Genomic DNA, 20,633 nt, shown 5'->3' with positions numbered 1-20,633 from the left:
TCTGGATATGGAGCTTTTGCTTGGAGGGAAGTTGCTTTGTCTCATTGCTTCTTCAGCATAAATTGCTTTCTCCCTCATTTTATAAATGAAGCTCACTCCCCTCCCGTTTCCTCAAGATGTTAAGTGGGATCAATCCCGATACACCTATACCTTCAACATTGTTTTTAAATAGAATCAGATAACATTTCCAGGGCTGTCCGTGGCACCTTTGAAGTGGCCACCTCATTAGTTTGGGATTTTCTGAGCTAAGCAATTGCAAGAAATGATCAGGAAACGAGAGGCGCCCCTTGGTGACATTTATGGGGCATGTTCCATGGATAGGTGCAGGGGCTCAGGAGGGGCCCAATCCCCATTTTTAAAAGGGGGAGAAGCAGAATTCCCAGGAGCCCAAGAGGAAGCCTGCAAGGCAAGGCCAGGCCTGATCCCACGGCAAGAAAAGCAGACCTGCCCATTGCAGCGCTGGCTTGGTCTCAGCTGACCCCCTGGGTTTCTTCCTTGCAAGCCTGACAAGGCCAACGAAGGCCCCAGAGGGCTCTGGACACACTCAGGCTGACCCCTTTGGCAAGGCTCCTTCCACCTCTGTTATTCTGTGTCCCAGGTGGGGAATCTCTTTGGCTTCAGGGCCAGATCCTGATCAGGATTGTCCCCCTGGGCCAATCCCCCTGGGGCAGGAGGCTGAAGCTGACATCACAGCATAGCCCACCCGTCCATCTCACCCACCTTCCAAAAGCCCTTGAGGGGGTTTCCAAGCACCCAGCAGGTGCGCAGCCTCTTGGGAACTCCAGCACAAGGGGCGCTGCCTGCCTTGCACTCAGCACTTGGGGAAGCTGGCAAACTGCTTCTTTCTCATCTCCAGGGGAAGCCCTTCATTCAGGAGCAAATCCCCTCTTGAATCCGGAACATGAAGTCCTGCCAAACTGAGCAGGATTTTACTTCTGCTCATGGGGCAAATCCTACCCCCTGGCAGGCCAAGACTGGCCCACAGCCACAGGTTCCCCACCCCCGTTCTGTGCGGACATTATCGCTTGCCACTTGGGTCCCTGCAACATGGAATAGTGGCTTCAGCTGCATGGAGACTAGACGTGTTTGTTCCAGGAAACAGGAATCTTTGGGTCCGTTCCCTCTGTCCCTGCCCTCCATTCATATTAATGGTAAGAGCTGCTCAACGGTGGAAAGGGCTCCCTTGGGAAGTGGTGGAATCTCCTTCCTTGGAGGTTTTTAAGCAGAGCCTGAGTGGTCAACTGTCATGGATGCTTTAGCTGAGATTCCTGCACTGCAGGGGGTTGGACTAGATGACCCCTGGGTTCCCTTCCGACTCTACGAGCCTATGATTTTTTGAACTATTATAGAATTCTATTTTATTTATGCTGAAAATTATGCAGAGAAAAAACTGGGAGTATCTTAAAGCATCAATCGTAAATGTCATTCTTAGGAAGTAAGCTCTTCCAGACACCTTAGGACTGAACTGCTTGAACTGGCCTTAGGGTTAGTTAAGCCATTACAGAACATAAGAACAGCTTGGCTGCGAGATCAGAGGCCCATGAAATCTGATTTTTGGTGCCTGCTAAAAAGATTTATGTTTAGGCAAGCCTAACCAAACACATAGATGTCAATGTTTAAATCTTTTTTCCTCTTAATCTTCATTTCCAAAAATGTTTTAATTGTTTTTGCCTGTTGTTTTAAACTATATTTACCAATAATTTTAATATTTCTTACAAATCTGTTTAGAAATTTTAATGCAATGAAGTGTGCTTATGGTTTTAACCATGTAGTTGCCACTTTCACCCCCAGAAGCCAGTCCGTTCAAGTTCCTTAAAAAGGCTTCTCTTTCAACACTGTGCCGGGGAGTGGGAGGGGCTTGTGATGGTCAGAAGGGTCAGCCAATCAGCACCTCTGTCTGGGCAGCTGGCTTCTCCTTAAGCAGGACCAGAACTCAAGGCTTGCTTGTCTCAGCCTCAGGATCCAGAGGAAAATGAACTAGACACATTTCCACCTCAGAAGGTCTAAGCCAAGCCTAGCATGGAAGGAAGGGCAGGCAATGGAGACATTTCCCTGGTAGGATGTGCAGGACCAGAGAGGGTCATACTGGGGGGGGGGTCTCTCCCCTCCAAGTCTTGTTCTCTGTCCTCCCCACCCCACACCATCCCAGCCCCCATTAAGACCTTCATTAAGGGAAGGGGAGATGCCTCTGCCCTGGTGGAGACCCCCACCCTCCATTTCCTTTCCTCCCAGCAGCCCCTTCCCTGCAATTCTGGCCCTTGGAGGAAACGTTATGGGGGGGGGGGAGGTGTGACTTTGTGCCTCTCCTGCCTTCCACTCACCTCCGCTCTGGTTGTAGCGATTCCGCAGATTCTGCAGACTCACCCTGAACCACAGCTCAGAGCCCTGTCTTTTCTCAGTCTCTGTTTTCCAGTACTGAGGATCCTCCTTTTCCACTTTCCTTATCCAGGGGACACGAGGCAGATCCTCCTTGCTGTCACTGTCGTACTGATCAATTTGCTGGTCATCCACGTACCCCACAGCGATGAACTGGGGCAGCCCCTGGCCAGGCTCAGACACGGCTGTGTAGAAGTAGCGCAGGGAGTGAGAAGTGGAGCCTGGAAAGGAAGAGAAAAGGGGGCAGAGAGTTAGGGGTCCTGCAGATGAAGGCAGCAGCCTAGTCCTGCTGTATTGCAGGCAGCAGCCCTAAATTAGGAGATCCAAAGTTCAGCAGGGTTTGGGGGAGTTTGTAGACCTGCCCTTAAACACAGAGGAGGCAGAGCAGAGGAAGCCTAAGAATCAGAGAGTTGAAAAGGGGAGAGGATATAAATACAAGTAACAACAACAATAGCCCATGGAGCAGAGGGGGAGAAAAAGCTCTGCCAGGCATCACTAAATCTCTGCATGTCTCTGCTGAGGCTCCGTGTGAGGGAGAGAGAGGCCAGCCCCTCCCCTTTTGCCAAGGGGGCAGGAATTGCCCCCCACTTGCAAGCGCCAAGCTGATGAGAGCTCCCACAACATGGTCTGAAGGCTCAGGATGCAGGCACCGAACGGAAGCTAAGCAGGCTCAGGACTGGGAAGTGGATGGAGGGGAGACCAGACGAAGCAAAATCCACATATTGGGAGACCAGGAAGCTGCCTCCTCCTGGGTCAGAACACTGGTTCATTTAGCTCAGAGTTGTCTGCCCTGACTGGAATGGCTCATATATGCAGAAACAGGCCTAGAAAAGCCACTCCCTTGGAGCCGCCCCACAATCTGACCTTCTGGAGCCATGCACTGAACAGGTCTGACCTGGATCTTGTTTCCTGGGCTCTGGGAGGCTTTGGAAAGATCTCCTGGGAACTCAGGAGAGCCCCACAAGATCCTGTGAGAACCTGCCAGAGTCTCTTATGCAAGGCAGAGAGCTCCAAAGCTCTTTTGGTACTGAGACAACCTTGCACAAAAAGAGCTCTCTGCCTTCTGCATATATAATTGGTGTGGTTCCACCATACAGCTGAAGTCCTTCAAGTTAAATGCATTCCAGTTTCCTGCACTTTCCACCAGTTTTCCAGGGAGATGTAAAGTTAATTGGCCTGCAATTTCCGAGATCCTTCCTGGATCCCATTTTGAGAATTGGTACTTAAAATGGTTCAATGTTGCAATCTTTCAATGGTCTGAGCTGCCACCCACAGAGCAGGTTCCCCACTTGAGAAAGAAGGCCCCCCAGGGATATCAGGGGCAGGAGGGCAAATGCAACTTTGGGGTCAGGTCTCAACATGTGGCCCCACATTCCCTTTCCCCACACTTGCCCCTTCACAAGATCGAACACAGGAAGGGGGACAGAGCTCTGGCCACCAGGGGGCCTAATGATTCTCCACAGCAGATCCCCACCAGAAGCAATTAACTTTTGTTGACGTCCATCAGCAGATTTTGCTGTTTCTGCTCACTCCCCACACTCCTTAACCCTCTTCCCAAGTCACAGTGAATGTGTACTAAGGGGGCTGTGTGCCTCCCTTGTGCATGAGGAAAGAGCCAAGGCTACATGGTCCTCGTAATCTTCTCTAGGGTACAGGATGAGCCCCACAGAGAGGGCCCCCCAAGACAGCTGCAGCCCCTTAATTCCCACCCTGGGCTCCTTTGGGAGGAAGGTGGGGATATAAACTCAATTTTAAAAGATGACTCTGTCAGTACCAAGAAAGGCCTCACAGATTTGGGCGTAAAGATGAGCCCCTCCCTTCCAACACCTGTCCCATTCTCTGCCTAGAGATTATCCAAGACCCACAGAAACAGCTCACAAAGACTTGGGGAGGGAGGGAGCTGATCACAGGCTTTCAGCATCATACCTGGGGCTTCTGCCCCCACCAGAACATCCCCCTCTGAGGGAAAAGCTGAGTCGAGTTCAGCAAGAGATGGGGCATTTTCCTGGTGGAAGGTAAAGGGGCACAGTGCTAAAAGGGGAAGAGGGGGCTATTCCTGTTTTGCCTCAGGTAGCAGAAATGGGACGTATAATATTATTATTTGTTGAATTTATATACCGCCCTATCTTCTTCTTCGAAAGCTCACCAAAATAGATGCCGATTAAGACATTAAAGAAAATACTGCCCTATACCCGGAGGTCTCAGGGCGCTTCAGAGAACAAAATCAAAATATAAAACCACAAAATATTCAATAATAAAAAAGCCAATACCCCCCCAAAACCCCATACTTTTAAAAGGATGTCAATCAAATCAATCAAAGGCCTGGTTAAAAGGGATTGTTTTTGCCTGATTTAGTCAAAAGGTGTATAATGAAGGTGCCAGGCTAACTTCCCAGGGGAGAGCCTTCCAGACGGGGAGCCACTGCAGAGAAGGCCCTGTTCTCGCATTGCTGCCACCCTCCGCCCTCTGGACCTCTAGAGAAGAAGGCACAGGAAGGAGGGCCTCAGAAGATGAGCTCAGGGTCCGGGTAGGTTCATATAGAAAGAAGTGGTCCTTGAGGACCCATCATACCCTGTGAAAATTGTCTTGAATGCACTTTGGACAACTTCACCCTCAAGGAGGAAGAAGCCCGCTTGAGTTTGGCCAGTGACTCATCTCAAAACAACTAGGAAACTAAAAGAAAAATCATAGACAGGACTCTGAGGGTCGAACCCCGCTGCGATGCTGGCATCTCAACTGCAGCATCCATGGCAGATACAACCTCTGCTAACAAATCTCCAAGGAAGTAGAATCTACCACCTGCTGAGGGAGATCCACTGTGGAAAACAAAGTACAAGGAAGCAAAAAACTGCAAGATGTGTTTGCTTGAATTACATACGCTGTGATGGTGTGTCGACTCTGCTACCACCCTCCGGCTCCTTGGTTTCCTTTCAGGCAAGATCAAACAGGATCCACTTCCAAGACCAGCCCTCCCAGGGCAGGGGCTCCCCCCACTTCAAACCACAAGAGCTCAGAGCAAGGCTGCCTCTGGTTGTGGCATCTGGCTAAACAACACAGGCAGTTCTGCTCAGTGGTCGGGAGACAAAGAGCCACAAAATGATGAGGAATCTGAAGGAACCAGTGGTCTCCACCACCCTTTGCCCAGCCCTGTAGCAGACACAGTGAGGGGGCAGCCCCCCATATGGGGAGGGTTCAAGAGAGAAATAACAGGTCTTACTCTTTAGTTCTTAAAGCTTTTAAGTTATATTGAGAATTTTTATGCAACAAGCAACTTTTAAACTAAAGATAGTATTATATTCACACCATTTTCCATTAGAAAACCACAAGAATTATTTACAATAAAGATTCAAGTAGGTAGCCATGTTGGTCTGACACAGTCGAAATTAAAAAATTGTCCAGTAGCACCTTAGAGACCAGCTAAGTTTGTTCTGGGTATAAGCTTCCGTGTGCATTCACACTTCTTCGGATACACAGTGTTCAAAACGTAGTGAAAGGGGCTGTACAGGAACGGCACAGAGGAGCCCCCTGCATAATTTACAAAATCTACATTTCTGACAGACAACAGGAAAGTGTTTGTTTTTTGGGGGGGGGGAGTCAGAACTGTAAAGCAGGCGAACCTGATTATGAATGTGGCTGTGAAAGGGAATTCCTGAACAAAACAACATTGGGAATTGCGGGTGGGGACCCCTTATTCAGACATCCCCCCCCCCACGCAATGAAATCAGCTCTACACGCGTCCAGCTCCCACCTCCAGGCTGGTCTCCTGAGTGTTCAGCTGAGTTTTCAGAGCGGCTGAGGGTTAGAGGGTTAGAAGAGGGAAGGTAAAAAATAGAAAAGGAAGGACCTGTACTCTGTCTGTCTGTCTGTCTGTCTCTCACACACACTCACACTCACACAAACCAGAGTCTACACGAAGCTGCGGGGGGGGGGGGGACAGGCGACTCACTTTCCCCGCCATTAATCCTGCCAACACCTTCCAGCTTTGTTTTGTTCTTTGCTTGAGCCCCGAGCCAAGGAGTGAAGCGGCCCCTGCCCCGGACGGCATACAAAACAAGCCCCAAGTCTGGGAAACAGATGTCTGGGAAGGGATCCGGCTCCACCTCGGACAGGAAACCCCCCGATCGCCCTTTCAGTGCCCACGAAATGCAATTCACAAAGTCTCATGTGTCCAGTCCCCCCCCCCCGCCCCAAAGCTTAGTGGAAATGATTTTCTCCCCCCGCCCCAGAGCAGAGTCCTTACCTGCGCAGTCCAAGAGCAGCAGCAGGTGGGCAGCCGCCCCCAGGATCAGGGGGGGCCAGCGGAGGAAGACCCCCATCTCCCCCCAAAACGAAGCTCCTTTTTCCTCTTCTTACTCCAGCGACGTCCTTCTCCCTCCGACTCCGAGACCCGCTCTCTGCCCCGCCTGCGGAACCAGCAGCAGAGCGAGCCGGGATTGGCCGACGGGGTAATATTCCACCAATCGGAAATATGCGCGCAGTTTACGGCATCAGTCGCCGGGTAGATCTCGAGGCGCAAGTTTGGGAGCGAGGCTGGAGAGGGAAAGAGAAAGTGGTTGCAGCTCCTCGCTGGGAATCGCCGCCTCCCTCCCTCCCTCCCTCCCTCCCTCCCCCCGCAGTTCTTCCTGTCCTGCCCTTCAGGGGGGGCGGAGGGGGTTTCCCAGGGGAGGATCCCAGGTTCAGTCCCCGCATATCCATGGGGGTCTGGGAATGTCCCCCTCTCTGGAACTGGGGGGAGGGGCTGTGAGATCCTGAGCGAGGTGGACTCGTGGCCCAAGTCAGTGCAAGGCAGCCTCCTGGGTCCTATTTTTAAGAAGCCCTCGGATGGCTTCAAAGATGGCTCCCTTCTTCCTCCACTGTCAGAGGCAGTAAATGCATTAGCGTCCCACTCGCTGGGTGTCCCTCTTCCGTCCTCCTTGCATGCTTCCTTACTGGGGCATCTGGGAGGCCACTGGGAGACCACCATGCTGTACTTGATAGACCCCTTTGGGTTGTCCAGCAACCTGGCTATTCTCCTGTGTCCCTCTATCTAGTGGCAGGGGGTTCCAGGCATAACTGTATGCCTTGTAAAGAAATGCTCAGGTTTGCAACTAGAGCTGAAACTCAGGGTTGAAGTCAAAACAGAGAGAGAGAGTGCATATGACAGAGAAGGGAAGCAGGTGCTGGGAGGCTGACAAACACGTTTGCTATCAGCACAGGGTCAGGCCAGAGCCCACCAGCTTGCCACAATTTCCTTTCTCCATGTGCTTTTTAAAGGGACATTTTATATCCCCACATATCTCTGCTTCCTTCTCTCGTCCTACTGGCCCCAACATGAGTTTCTCTCCCCCTGCCTGGGACCCTCTAAGTCTGCAGGCCCAGGGTGTTGGGGTCAGGGAAGCCCCCTTTGCACAGCCAGCAAGACCCAGCGGCTGCCAAGCCTCTTCTGGAAGGCCCTGAGCCAAGGCTGGGTGCTTGGCCCAGAGAGTGCTTGGCCCACATCCCACTTCCAGAAGCCTGAACGTTTGAAACCTGAGCTAAGCATGGGACACACACAGAAACTGCTGCCTTTTCCAAGAAATCAGGAAAGAGACAAGTAGTGGCCGCTCCTTGCCCAGGTACAAGGAAGCTTTGATTTAAGGGGGGGGGGGCTGTGAAGTCGGAAGGTAAAGATTTATTGGGGAGTTCTCATCTTCCCAAGCTGCATGATCTCTGTCATTCCTATTTCCCCTTGTCTGATGCCAAGGTATTATTGTGGGTTTGGGGGGTGGGGTTAGTCTGCAGGATGCCTGAGTTCTTTCTGATTCCTGGGGTCCTGGATCCAGCCAAGGTAGAAATCTAATGGAAGGATCCATTGTTGAACTATCTCGGGTGAGATGATGGCTGTAGTTGTCACCTAAGCACCCTCACTAGTTTAACAAAAGAAGTTGCTCTAACCCCCAAACTGCCCGGTACAGTGGTACCTTTGTTTGCATACGTTTTGGATTACAAACACGTCAACCCCAGAAGTGTGTGTCCCGGTTTGCAAACTTTTTTTGGATTACAACCCATTTTTTTTGGATTACAAACCAAAATTTTTTGGAGGCCCCATTGGCGAAAGCGCACCTTGGGTTACAACTTGTTTTGGTTTACAAACGGACCTCCGGAACAGATTACGGTTGTAAACCAAGGTACCACTGTAGTTAGAAAGTCAAAAAGTTTCACTGTTGTGTGTGAGCTGAAAAGAGGCTGCAGGTGGAGAAGCTGTTTCAGTGCCAGGCTTGATTTCTGTTGGATGCCAAAGCGGTGACTCTGGGAGAAGCAAGATCTCCTGCAGGGTGAATGCTGTGAGCTCCTCCATCGAAGGCTCAGGTGGTCTATAAGTGCAAATAAACCCCAGACCCTAAAGACACCACCATCTTTTCCATCCCTCCTTCTAAGGAAACCCAACTCTCAGTGTAAATGCCTGGATCCCCTGAAATCTTACCCCTCTCGGAGTCTGGGTGCTGTGTGACAGTATATTCAAACATATATGAAGAAAATAACCCCCATAATCATTTGCAGAAGGGGGAGACTGAGGGACAGATGGACCAGCATCTAGAGTCAGTGATGGGCTGGTTGAGGGTCAACAAACTGAACCTCCCTCCCCAAACAAGGCACAAATTCTGCTCAGGGAGATGCCATTTACCCCGTCCTCAACATTGACAAACGTGTCAAATAGTTCACATTTTGTTCTGTTGCTGCAGAATATCTCTTGGATGGCTTTAAAAGAGGTTGAGTCTAATTCATGGAGGAGGAGAGGGCTATGCTTCTGGATCCCCGTTTCTGGAAGCGCCAGGAGGAGAGAAGAGTGTGGCTCTGGCGCTCAGGGCCTGTTTTTGGGATTCCCAGGAGAGGCATCATCTAGTCGGCCATTGCGCAAAGCACTAATGCGCAAAGCATGGGAAATAAACAAGATGAGCTTGAGCTCTTGGTACAGCAAACTAAATATGACATAATAGGCATCACTGAAACCTGGTGGGATAAGTCCCACAATTGGAATGTAATAATGGAGGGATACAATCTATTTCAGAGAAACAGACCAGACAAGAAAGGAGGAGGAGTGGCGTTATATGTCAGGGATGTGTATACCTGTGAAGAGATCCAAGATTTAGAACCTCAAAGCCAAAGTGAGAGCATTTGGGTCAAAATTAAGGGAGAGAAGAATAACAGAGACCTCATTGTGGGAGTTTACTATAGATCCCCAAGCCAAACAGAGGACATAGATGATGCCTTCCTGGAACAGATGGCCAAGCATGCAAAAGGAAGGGAGATAGTAGTAATGGGGGACTTCAATTACCCAGATATTTGTTGGATGTCAAACTCAGCCAAGAGCATAAGGTCAAACAGATTCCTCACTGGCCTTGCAGACAACTTCATTGTCCAGAAAGTGGGAGAAGCAACAAGAGGAACAGCCATTTTAGATCTGGTCCTAACCAATGTTGATGACCTGGTTAGTGGGGTAGAAGTGGAAGGATCATTAGGCGCGAGTGATCATGCTCTTCTGAAGTTTACTATACAGCGGAAAGGAGCAGCCAAGCATACTAGGACTCAATTTCTTGACTTTAAGAAAGCCGACTTCATAAAACTTAGGGAAGTGCTGGGTGAGATCCCATGGAGAGTAATACTAAAAGGAAAGGGAGTTCATGATGGCTGGGAGTTTGTTAAGAGGGAGATAGTAAAAGCACAACTTCAGGCAATACCAATGAGACGGAAACATGGAAGGTGCCTAAAGAAGCCAGGGTGGCTATCTAAAGAACTTTTAACTGAGTTAAGATTAAAAAAGGATGTGTACAAAAAATGGAAAAGGGGGGAAACCACCAAAGAGGAATTCAAACAAATAGCCAGCACGTGTAGACACAAAGTCAGAAAAGCTAAAGCACAGAATGAACTCAGGCTTGCTAGAGAGGTTAAAAGCAACAAAAAAGGCTTTTATGGGTATGTTCGTAGCAAAAGGAAGAACAAAGAAACAGTGGGGTCACTCAGAGGAGAAGATGGTGAAATGCAAACAGGGGACACAGAAAGGGCTGAACTCCTCAATGCCTTCTTTGCCTCAGTCTTCTCCGATAAAGAAAACAATGCCCGACCTGAAGAATTTGGAGCAAATGATTCAGCAGAGGAAACACAGCCCAGAATAACTAAGGAGATAGTACAAGAATACTTGGCTAGTTTAGATGTATTCAAGTCTCCAGGGCCAGATGAACTGCATCCAAGAGTATTAAAAGAACTGGCAGATGTGATCTCAGAACCACTGGCAGTCATCTTTGAGAATTCCTGGAGAACAGGCGAAGTCCCGGCAGACTGGAGGAGGGCAAATGTTGTCCCTATTTTCAAAAAGGGGAAAAGCGAGGACCCAAATAATTACCGCCCAGTCAGTCGGACATCAATACCAGGGAAGATTCTGGAACAAATCATTAAGCAAACAGTCTGTGAGCACCTAGAAAGGAATGCTGTGATCACCAATAGTCAGCATGGATTTTTGAAAAATAAGTCATGTCAGACTAACCTGATCTCGTTTTTTGACAGAATTACAAGCCTGGTAGATGAAGGGAACGCAGTGGATGTAGCCTACCTTGATTTCAGCAAGGCATTTGACAAGGTGCCCCATGATATTCTTGTAAAGAAGCTGGTAAAATGCGGTCTTGACTATGCTACCACTCAGTGGATTTGTAACTGGCTGACTGACCGAACCCAAAGGGTGCTCATCAATGGTTCCTCTTCATCCTGGAGAAGAGTGACTAGTGGGGTGCCACAGGGTTCTGTCTTGGGCTCGGTCTTATTCAACATCTTTATCAACGACTTGGATGATGGACTCAAGGGCATCCTGATCAAATTTGCAGATGACACCAAACTGGGAGGGGTGGCTAACAACCCAGAGGACAGGATCACACTTCAAAACGACCTTGACAGATTAGAGAACTGGGCCAAAACAAACAAGATGAATTTTAACAGGGAGAAATGTAAAGTATTGCACTTGGGCAAAAAAATGAGAGGCACAAATACAAGATGGGTGACACCTGGCTTGAGAGCAGTACATGTGAAAAGGATCTAGGAGTCTTGGTTGACCACAAACTTGACATGAGCCAACAGTGTGACGCGGCAGCTAAAAAAGCCAATGCAATTCTGGGCTGCATCAATAGGAGTATAGCATCTAGATCAAGGGAAGTAATAGTGCCACTGTATTCTGCTCTGGTCAGACCTCACCTGGAGTACTGTGTCCAGTTCTGGGCACCACAGTTCAAGAAGGACACTGACAAACTGGAACGTGTCCAGAGGAGGGCAACCAAAATGGTCAAAGGCCTGGAAACGATGCCTTATGAGGAACGGCTAAGGGAGCTGGGCATGTTTAGCCTGGAGAAGAGGAGGTTAAGGGGTGATATGATAGCCATGTTCAAATACATAAAAGGATGTCACATAGAGGAGGGAGAAAGGTTGTTTTCTGCTGCTCCAGAGAAGCGGACACGGAGCAATGGATCCAAACTACAAGAAAGAAGATTCCACCTAAACATTAGGAAGAACTTCCTGACAGTAAGAGCTGTTTGACAGTGGAATTTGCTGCCAAGGAGTGTGGTGGAGTCTCCTTCTTTGGAGGTCTTTAAGCAGAGGCTTGACAACCATATGTCAGGAGTGCTCTGATGGTGTTTCCTGCTTGGCAGGGGGTTGGACTCGATGGCCCTTGTGGTCTCTTCCAACTCTAGGATTCTATGATTCTATGATTGTGAGGACCAAAGGCTGGACTCAAGGGACCTTTGGCCGGATCCAGCCAGGCTCTTCTTCTTGTTTCCCCAGTCAAAGCGACTCTCTCAGAGTCTGTTCTCTTCTCGGCCATTATTCACAGCGACAATTCAGGGTTGCAAGATAAGCCCCTCTGAAGAAGGAGGCTGGCTGTTTTGAGGGGGGCTCTCCTGGACCCACTTTTGGGACTAAATGGGCTCAGTCACCTCAGGGACGTCTTAGGCTTCACTTTTCACCTGCTCCATCTAGTTTTTCTGGACAGGGATAGTCTGCCCACACCATGTTCTGCTCACCTCCTGACAGGATTATTGTAACGTGTTGTTTTCCTCAATACAGTAGGGATGCTTCAGCTGCTACAAGATAAACCTGACAGGATTTTCACTGTCACAGCTCATTTAGACCAAATCTCACCAGGGCCAAAAGACCCTCTGCCTGTTTGTCTGGTTCTGAGTTCAATTCAAAGTGCTAGTCTTGTTTTAGAAAGTCCTCAGTGGCTTGAGGCTCCTTCTGCTCCCCTGGTCTCCTCTGTGGAGACTTTTCTCCCTCTCCTTTCCCCTCTTTGTGGAGATGGAGTGGGCGACAACAACCAACGGCCAGGAGGAAAATGTTTTCTTCTTCACAGACTTTCTAAAAAGTTTTCAGGACTTTAGACATTGCCTGTAGCTCTGTTTTATTGCTGGATAGCTTTGTTATGTGGCTTTAAACCACCCTTGAATCAAGTTAGGGAGATGGTGGCATGAAGATGAACAAATAACAAAGCAGCCGCTTGAGGCAGCCCTTCCAGGAAGGAGGCAGCCATTTCCCCTCCCTTTCTGCTTCACTGCCAGCCCTCCACAAAATGGCTTCCGTCCCCGACAAGCAGGCCGGGTGGGGCTGCCTCAGCCTCCCCGCTTCCCTCCCTGCAGAGGAGACCTTTGGTGCAAGGGAGAGCAGCCAAGCAAGGCAGAAACCGAAAGCCACAGATCAGGTTGCCTGACTGGGAGATCGGCAGGCAGAAATGTCGCTCAGGGGAAGACGTTTCCTTTCTCCCCACGATGTCCCTCAGCGCCCAGATGGGGAGACCTTGGCATTTGTCCTTGTTGGCCTGGCCTGGGCCCCCTCCAGGCTTGGAAAGACCCGTCTCCCTCAGCATGCAGGACAAAACCCTGAGGCTCCACAGCTCTCTTCCTCAAGGCCAAGTGGCCAGGACTCCTGGGTCCCCTTTGGGAGGAGACTCGGCAGGAGCCAGGACTCCTGGGTCCCCTTTGGGAGGAGACTCGGCAGGAGCCAGGACTCCTGGGTCCCCTTTGGGAGGAGACTCGGCAGGAGCCAGGACTCCTGGGTCCCCTTTGGGAGGAGGCTTGGCAGGAGCCAGGACTCCTGGGTCCTCTTTCTGGCAGGCAAAAGGAATCTTCCTCTCGAGCTGACTGTAACTTCAGAAATGAATATTTATATCCAGGTGGCATTCATGTTCTCCTCATAACGGCCCTGACAGACCCAAGGTCCCTGAGGGAGCTTCATGGCTGCATGGGGATTTGAACCCAGGACTCCCAGGCTCCCAGATCCCAGTCAAACCACAGCCCCACACTGGATCCTTGTAGGCTTCTCCACCTCTCAAGACCAGGCCTGCAGGGACGTCCCTCCTGACATTATTTTTGTCCCCTTCTTGGTATTGTGTGGAAACAGAATATGGAGTCCAACAAATAAATGATGGCATAAGAAACGTCCTTGCTGTGTTTCTCCGTTCCAAACTGGATTGTTTTCCAGGAGACTTTGCCCCCTTCTGCCTCCCTCAGCAACCTCTGAGTCAGGTTGGAAAGTCCCAGGGCAGTTCCCAGAACAAGGCCTTTTTATTTTTAATGTTTGTTTTCATTTTTACTTATAAGAAGAACAGCTGAGGGTGCAGTAAACAGTCTTTGGCGAGTTCCAATAGTCTAAATTTTGTTTGCATGCCAAGCTAGCAAAGGAATCTCAAGTGACAGCATCTCAGGCTGCTTGACTGACATTTCTCACAGGAATTGAAGAATGGAGGCAGATTTCACTGAGAAAGTCCTCATCCTTCATTAACACTGGGGTGTGTGTGTGTTTGTCTCCTGCCCTCACGCTCTCTCTCTGCCACAAGACACCCTCACCCATTTCTCCACAGTCCCTACTTGTCTTTTCTCGTTTCCCCCTTTTTGCGATCCTCCGCTGCCCCCTGCCGGCTGCTTTCTTCCCTGGCTGAAATGGAAATCAGGTGATTTCTAGGAAATCCTTCAAGGGACCAGTTGAAGCAAGTCACGGGTTGCATAAAAATGGTCAAGGTTCCCACATATGTCACTGATTTGGAATTGGTGCAAGTGGGTGTATGCCTACCTATGGTATGGAAAAGCAGAAATAGATAAAACTTTTACAAATCACGTAATCAGAAAAAAACTATTTAGAGTATGGGGAAAGTATAAAAACTTATTAGAAAGAAAAACACCACTGTGGATATCCCCAGTGGAAGCTACAACCAGAAAAAGAATAAATATGGATAAGCAGTAGTTAACTTACAGTGAAATTTTATCTCTTACAGGGCAGGAACCAAAACTGAGAAATCTCGAGGAATTAAGAAATCTCGTTACCAATTACTATAGGTACATCACATTAATGAATTGTTTTAGATAGATAGTAAAAATGGCTTTGCAGAACAAAAGTCTCAGTTTACCAAAGACCTATTAGATACAAATATAAATGTATTATAAAATGTGTACAAACTGCTGTTGGAGTGGGAAACGAAAGAGGAATTTGTGATATTTAGCAGGATTAAGTGGGCACAGGATGTGGGTCACAATATCGATCATGAATTATGGGGAAAGTTGTGGAAAATAAATATGAATTTTACGGCAAGTTATGCGATAAAAACTTGTATATGAAAATGGCCCACAGATGGTATTTAACACCCACCAGAATGGCAAAAATGTCTAAAGAAGAAAAAGATGTATGTTGGAAGTGTAATTAAATTGAGGGAACTTTTATTCACATGTGTTGGTTGTCTAAAATAATTAAGGAATATTGGGAAACTATGTAAAATGAATTTAAAAAGATGCACCTGAGAGTTTCCTTTTGGGGATGGTAACAACAGAGGTCCCCCAAAAACAAGAGAGTTTATTACTATGCGCCACTGCCGCAGTTAGAACCTTATTGGCACAAAGGTGGAGAACAAGGATAGTACCCACTCAGGAAGAATGGCAGTGTAAAATGTTTGAATGTACTGAACTGGCTGGTCTGACAAACAGGGTAAGAGAAAACAAATATAAGGAATATAAGGAGGAATGTATGCTTATTGAATATTTAAAGAACCAGTCTAGAGAAAGACATAGCTTAGCAGGGCTTGTATAAATCCAGCAGTTGAAATGGATGAGAGTATTTACTAGCTAACAAATTGGATGATTAAAAAGATGTGGAAGTGAACAGCTGGCTTCGCAAATGGTGTAAACAGGAACGGTTTGGATTCTTAGATCACGGACTGCAGTTTCTTGAAGATGGACTTCTGGCAAGCGATGGGCTGCACCTCACAACGGTTGGGAGAAATGTTTTTGCCAAAAATCTCAGAAACCTCATCAGGAGGGCTTTAAACTGACTAATGTGGGGGAGGGAGACAGTGCTCCTGAAGGTAGGAGTCTATCAATTGATGATGATCATCCAAATGTCATAGACCAAATGGAGCAAACAGCACGCAGACCTAGTGGTGGGAGGAAAAAATCCTTAAATAAGAGACACGGGGGAATGATTAATGGACTTCAATGTCTGTACACTAATGCGCAAAGCATGGGAAATAAACAAGATGAGCTTGAGCTCTTGGTACAGCAAACTAAATATGACATAATAGGCATCACTGAAACCTGGTGGGATAAGTCCCACGATTGGAATGTAATAATGGGGGGATACAATCTATTTCAGAGAAACAGACCAGACAAGAAAGGAGGAGGAGTGGCGTTATATGTCAGGGATGTGTATACCTGTGAAGAAATCCAAGATTTAGAACCTCAAAGCCAAAGTGAGAGTATTTGGGTCAAAATTAAGGGAGAGAAGAATAACAGAGACCTCATTGTGGGAGTTTACTATAGATCCCCAAGCCAAACGGAGGACATAGATGATGCCTTCCTGGAACAGATGGCCAAGCATGCAAAAGGAAGGGAGATAGTAGTAATGGGGGACTTCAATTACCCGGATATTTGTTGGATGTCAAACTCAGCCAAGAGCATAAGGTCAAACAGATTCCTCACTGGCCTTGCAGACAACTTCATTGTCCAGAAAGTGGGAGAAGCAACAAGAGGAACAGCCATTTTAGATCTGGTCCTAACCAATGTTGATGACCTGGTTAGTGGGGTAGAAGTGGAAGGATCATTAGGCGCGAGTGATCATGCTCTTCTGAAGTTTACTATACAGCGGAAAGGAGCAGCCAAGCATACTAGGACTCACTTTCTTGACTTTAAGAAAGCCGACTTCATAAAACTTAGGGAAGTGCTGGGTGAGATCCCATGGACAGTAATACTAAAAGGAAAGGGAGTTCATGATGGCTGGGAGTTTGTTAAGAGGGAGATAGTAAAAGCACAACGTCAGGCAATACCAATGAGACGGAAACATGGAAGGTGCTTAAAGAAGCCAGGGTGGCTATCTAAAGAACTTTTAACTGAGTTAAGATTAAAAAAGGATGTGTACAAAAAATGGAAAAGGGGGGAAACCACCAAAGAGGAATTCAAACAAATAGCCAGCACATGTAGACACAAAGTCAGAAAAGCTAAAGCACAGAATGAACTCAGGCTTGCTAGAGAGGTTAAAAGCAACAAAAAAGGCTTTTATGGGTATGTTCGTAGCAAAAGGAAGAACAAAGAAACAGTGGGGTCACTCAGAGGAGAAGATGGTGAAATGCAAACAGGGGACACAGAAAGGGCTGAACTCCTCAATGCCTTCTTTGCCTCAGTCTTCTCCGATAAAGAAAACAATGCCCGACCTGAAGAATTTGGAGCAAATGATTCAGGAAAGGAAACACAGCCCAGAATAACTAAGGAGATAGTACAAGAATACTTGGCTAGTTTAGATGTATTCAAGTCTCCAGGGCCAGATGAACTGCATCCAGGGCCAGATGAACTGCATCCAAGAGTATTAAAAGAACTGGCAGATGTGATCTCAGAACCACTGGCAGTCATCTTTGAGAATTCCTGGAGAACAGGCGAAGTCCCGGCAGACTGGAGGGCAAATGTTGTCCCTATTTTCAAAAAGGGGAAAAGAGAGGACCCAAATAATTACCGCCCAGTCAGTCAATACCAGGGAAGATTCTGGAGCAGATCATTAAGCAAACAGTCTGTGAGCACCTAGAAAGGAATGCTGTGATCACCAACAGTCAGCATGGATTTCTGAAAAATAAGTCATGTCAGACTAATCTGATCTCGTTTTTTGACAGAATTACAAGCCTGGTAGATGAAGGGAACGCAGTGGATGTAGCCTACCTTGATTTCAGCAAGGCATTTGACAAGGTGCCCCATGATATTCTTGTAAAGAAGCTGGTAAAATGCGGTCTTGACTATGCTACCACTCAGTGGATTTGTAACTGGCTGACTGACCGAACCCAAAGGGTGCTCATCAATGGTTCCTCTTCATCCTGGAGAAGAGTGACTAGTGGGGTGCCACAGGGTTCTGTCTTGGGCCCGGTCTTATTCAACATCTTTATCAACGACTTGGATGATGGACTCAAGGGCATCCTGATCAAATTTGCAGATGACACCAAACTGGGAGGGGTGGCTAACACCCCAGAGGACAGGATCACACTTCAAAACGACCTTGACAGATTAGAGAACTGGGCAAAAGCAAACAAGATGAATTTTAACAGGGAGAAATGTAAAGTATTGCACTTGGGCAAAAAAAATGAGAGGCACAAATACAAGATGGGTGACACCTGGCTTGAGAGCAGTACATGTGAAAAGGATCTAGGAGTCTTGGTTGACCACAAACTTGACATGAGCCAACAGTGTGACGCGGCAGCTAAAAAAGCCAATGCAATTCTGGGCTGCATCAATAGGAGCATAGCATCTAGATCAAGGGAAGTAATAGTGCCACTCTATTCTGCTCTGGTCAGACCTCACCTGGAGTACTGTGTCCAGTTCTGGGCACCACAGTTCAAGAAGGACACTGACAAACTGGAACGTGTCCAGAGGAGGGCAACCAAAATGGTCAAAGGCCTGGAAACGATGCCTTATGAGGAACGGCTAAGGGAGCTGGGCATGTTTAGCCTGGAGAAGAGGAGGTTAAGGGGTGATATGATAGCCATGTTCAAATATATAAAAGGATGTCACATAGAGGAGGGAGAAAGGTTGTTTTCTGCTGCTCCAGAGAAGTGGACACGGAGCAATGGATCCAAACTACAAGAAAGAAGATTCCACCTAAACATTAGGAAGAACTTCCTGACAGTAAGAGCTGTTCGACAGTGGGATTTGCTGCCAAGGAGTGTGGTGGAGTCTCCTACTTTGGAGGTCTTTAAGCAGAGGCTTGACAACCATATGTCAGGAGTGCTCTGATGGTGTTTCCTGCTTGGCAGGGGGTTGGACTCGATGGCCCTTGTGGTCTCTTCCAACTCTATGATTCTATGTGGATTACGCAGAGTAGTAGAAAAGCAAAGGAACCAGGAAAAGTGTGGAAGGAAAGTCGTATGGTATATGTATACATGTTGTACAGTGGTGCCCCGCAAGACGAATGCCTCGCAAGACGGAAAACCCGCTAGACGAAAGGGTTTTCCGTTTTGGAGGTGCTTTGCAAAACGAATTTCCTATGGGCTTGCTTCGCAAGACGAAAATGTCTTGCGAGTTCCTGCGGGTTTTTTCCCCTCCCCCCCCCCTTTTCCCCAAGCCACTTATCAGCTGATCCTAAGCCGCTAAGCCGCTTATCAGCTGATCCGCTAAGCCGCTTATCTGCTGATCCGCTAAGCCGCTTATCAGCTGATCCGCTAAGCCGCTAATGGGCTTGCTTCGCAAGATGAAAAAACCGCAAGACGAAGAGACTCGCGGAACGGATTCTTTTCGTCTTGCGAGGCACCACTGTATTTGGTATGAAGTTGTAAGTGGGGCGAGGGAAGGAGAGGGGTTAAATATGCTCTGTTCCTGTTTATGAAAATGCAAATGATTTTTTTTAAAAAAATTGATCCCCTCTCCACGGAGGCGTTTTCAAGGTGGGCACCCACCCCCACACCGATGGAGGAGCTGCTCAAATGTTAACATACGTCTCAGTCTACAACCTTCTAAGATTATACAATAAAATTATAATGGTACAGGAATAATAATTAGGAGTGTTTTGCAACCATCTGTGCAGTTCTCCATGGGTTTCCTAGATCTTCACGCACAAATGATTTTGCAGTGCTCCAATGTCGCCTTGTGTTTTCCGTGAAGTCCCACTGTACGTAGCAAAACTCACACACCAAGGCCAGCCCAATACGTTTTGACACCTGAGGCCGGCCCCCAAATGGCATCCCACTCCCCATCAGGGAAGAAGCAGCGAGGGAAGATTTACATTCAGGGTGGAGGGAGAAAGATAAGCTCATTTTAAATGGTATTGTTTTAACATTTTGATGTTTGATGCCCTGAGCTGCTTGGGAGGAAGAGTGGGATAAAAATGTAAAACAAGTTAAATATTTTGGTCATCTTCCTTTCATTTCAGTGGGAGAACTTTCTTGGGATTGTGGACTTTTGGGGCAACCCTGCCTTGGGCACCTCCCACCACCCCCTGCCCCAGATCTGATATGTATATATTTCTTTTATTATATTCCCAACCCTCCTTTCTTCCATCCTGGAACGAAAGGCAGCATCCAGGTGGTCCCCAATCCAGGCACTGACCGGACTTCAGACCCTCTTGGCTCCAGCAACAAGGTGGTCTCATGTAACTTAAGCCCACACCTGCAAAACCACAGATTCTGTCCCCAACAGGCTTTGGACTCTTAGTTCTTCAGTCACTTTGCACCGGGAGACCAATTATTGGCACCTCCCTGCCAGAGTCTGTGAAGATTCTCAGGAACTTCAAAATCTCTGGAACTCCTGTGATAAGAAGGAAAGATCCACTAAAGAAGAAGGGTGTGCACCCTTATTTATTTCAGTTAAATGGATATTACAAAATAATAATTCTATTATTTATACCCCACCCACTTGCCTGGGTTTCCATTAAAAACAGAGTAAAACTTCAAACATTAAAAACTTCCCTAAACAGGGCTGCGTTCAGGAATAAAAATAATACAGTGGTACCTCTGGATGCGAACGGGATCCGTTCCGGAGCCCCGTTCGCATCCTGAAGCAAACCCAGCCCGCATCTGCGCTTGCGTTGGTTGCCGCTTTCGCGCATGCGCGTGACATCATTTTGACCGTTTGCGCATGTGCAAGTGGCAAAACCCAGAAGTAACGTGCTCCGTTACTTCCAAGTCGCCACAGCCGCAACCCGAAAAAACTCATCCCGAAGTTACCTTGGTCATCTCCCACGACCCCCTGCCCCAGATCAGATATCTATACATTGATTTTATTGTATTTCCAAGCCTCTCTTCTTCCGTC

General features: G+C 47.9%; 1 long non-coding RNA gene and 1 pseudogene across 4 annotated transcripts in view; one reads left to right on the top strand and one right to left on the bottom strand.

Annotated features, from left to right (window-relative positions):
* Positions 1-20,633, bottom strand: part of LOC308469886 (major histocompatibility complex class I-related gene protein-like) — a 79,762-nt pseudogene that overhangs the window by 11,019 nt on the left and 48,110 nt on the right. The gene's annotated exons all lie outside the window — the stretch shown is intronic.
* Positions 6,975-20,633, top strand: part of LOC308470158 — a 45,722-nt gene continuing 32,063 nt past the window's right edge. Inside the window, exons 1-2 of one of the 3 annotated variants that reach the window (XR_013982199.1) lie at positions 6,975-7,970; positions 14,642-15,471. This is a non-coding gene — a long non-coding RNA (uncharacterized lncRNA). Of the gene's footprint in view, positions 7,971-10,826; positions 15,472-20,633 lie in introns of those variants that run through there. The other 2 variants (XR_013982200.1, XR_013982201.1) reach the window with 2 other exon arrangements.

This window comes from Podarcis pityusensis (genome assembly GCF_964106645.2).
Source record: "Podarcis pityusensis genome assembly, chromosome: 2".
NCBI lineage: Eukaryota > Metazoa > Chordata > Lepidosauria > Squamata > Lacertidae > Podarcis > Podarcis pityusensis.
This window is presented reverse-complemented; position numbering and strand designations above follow the sequence as displayed.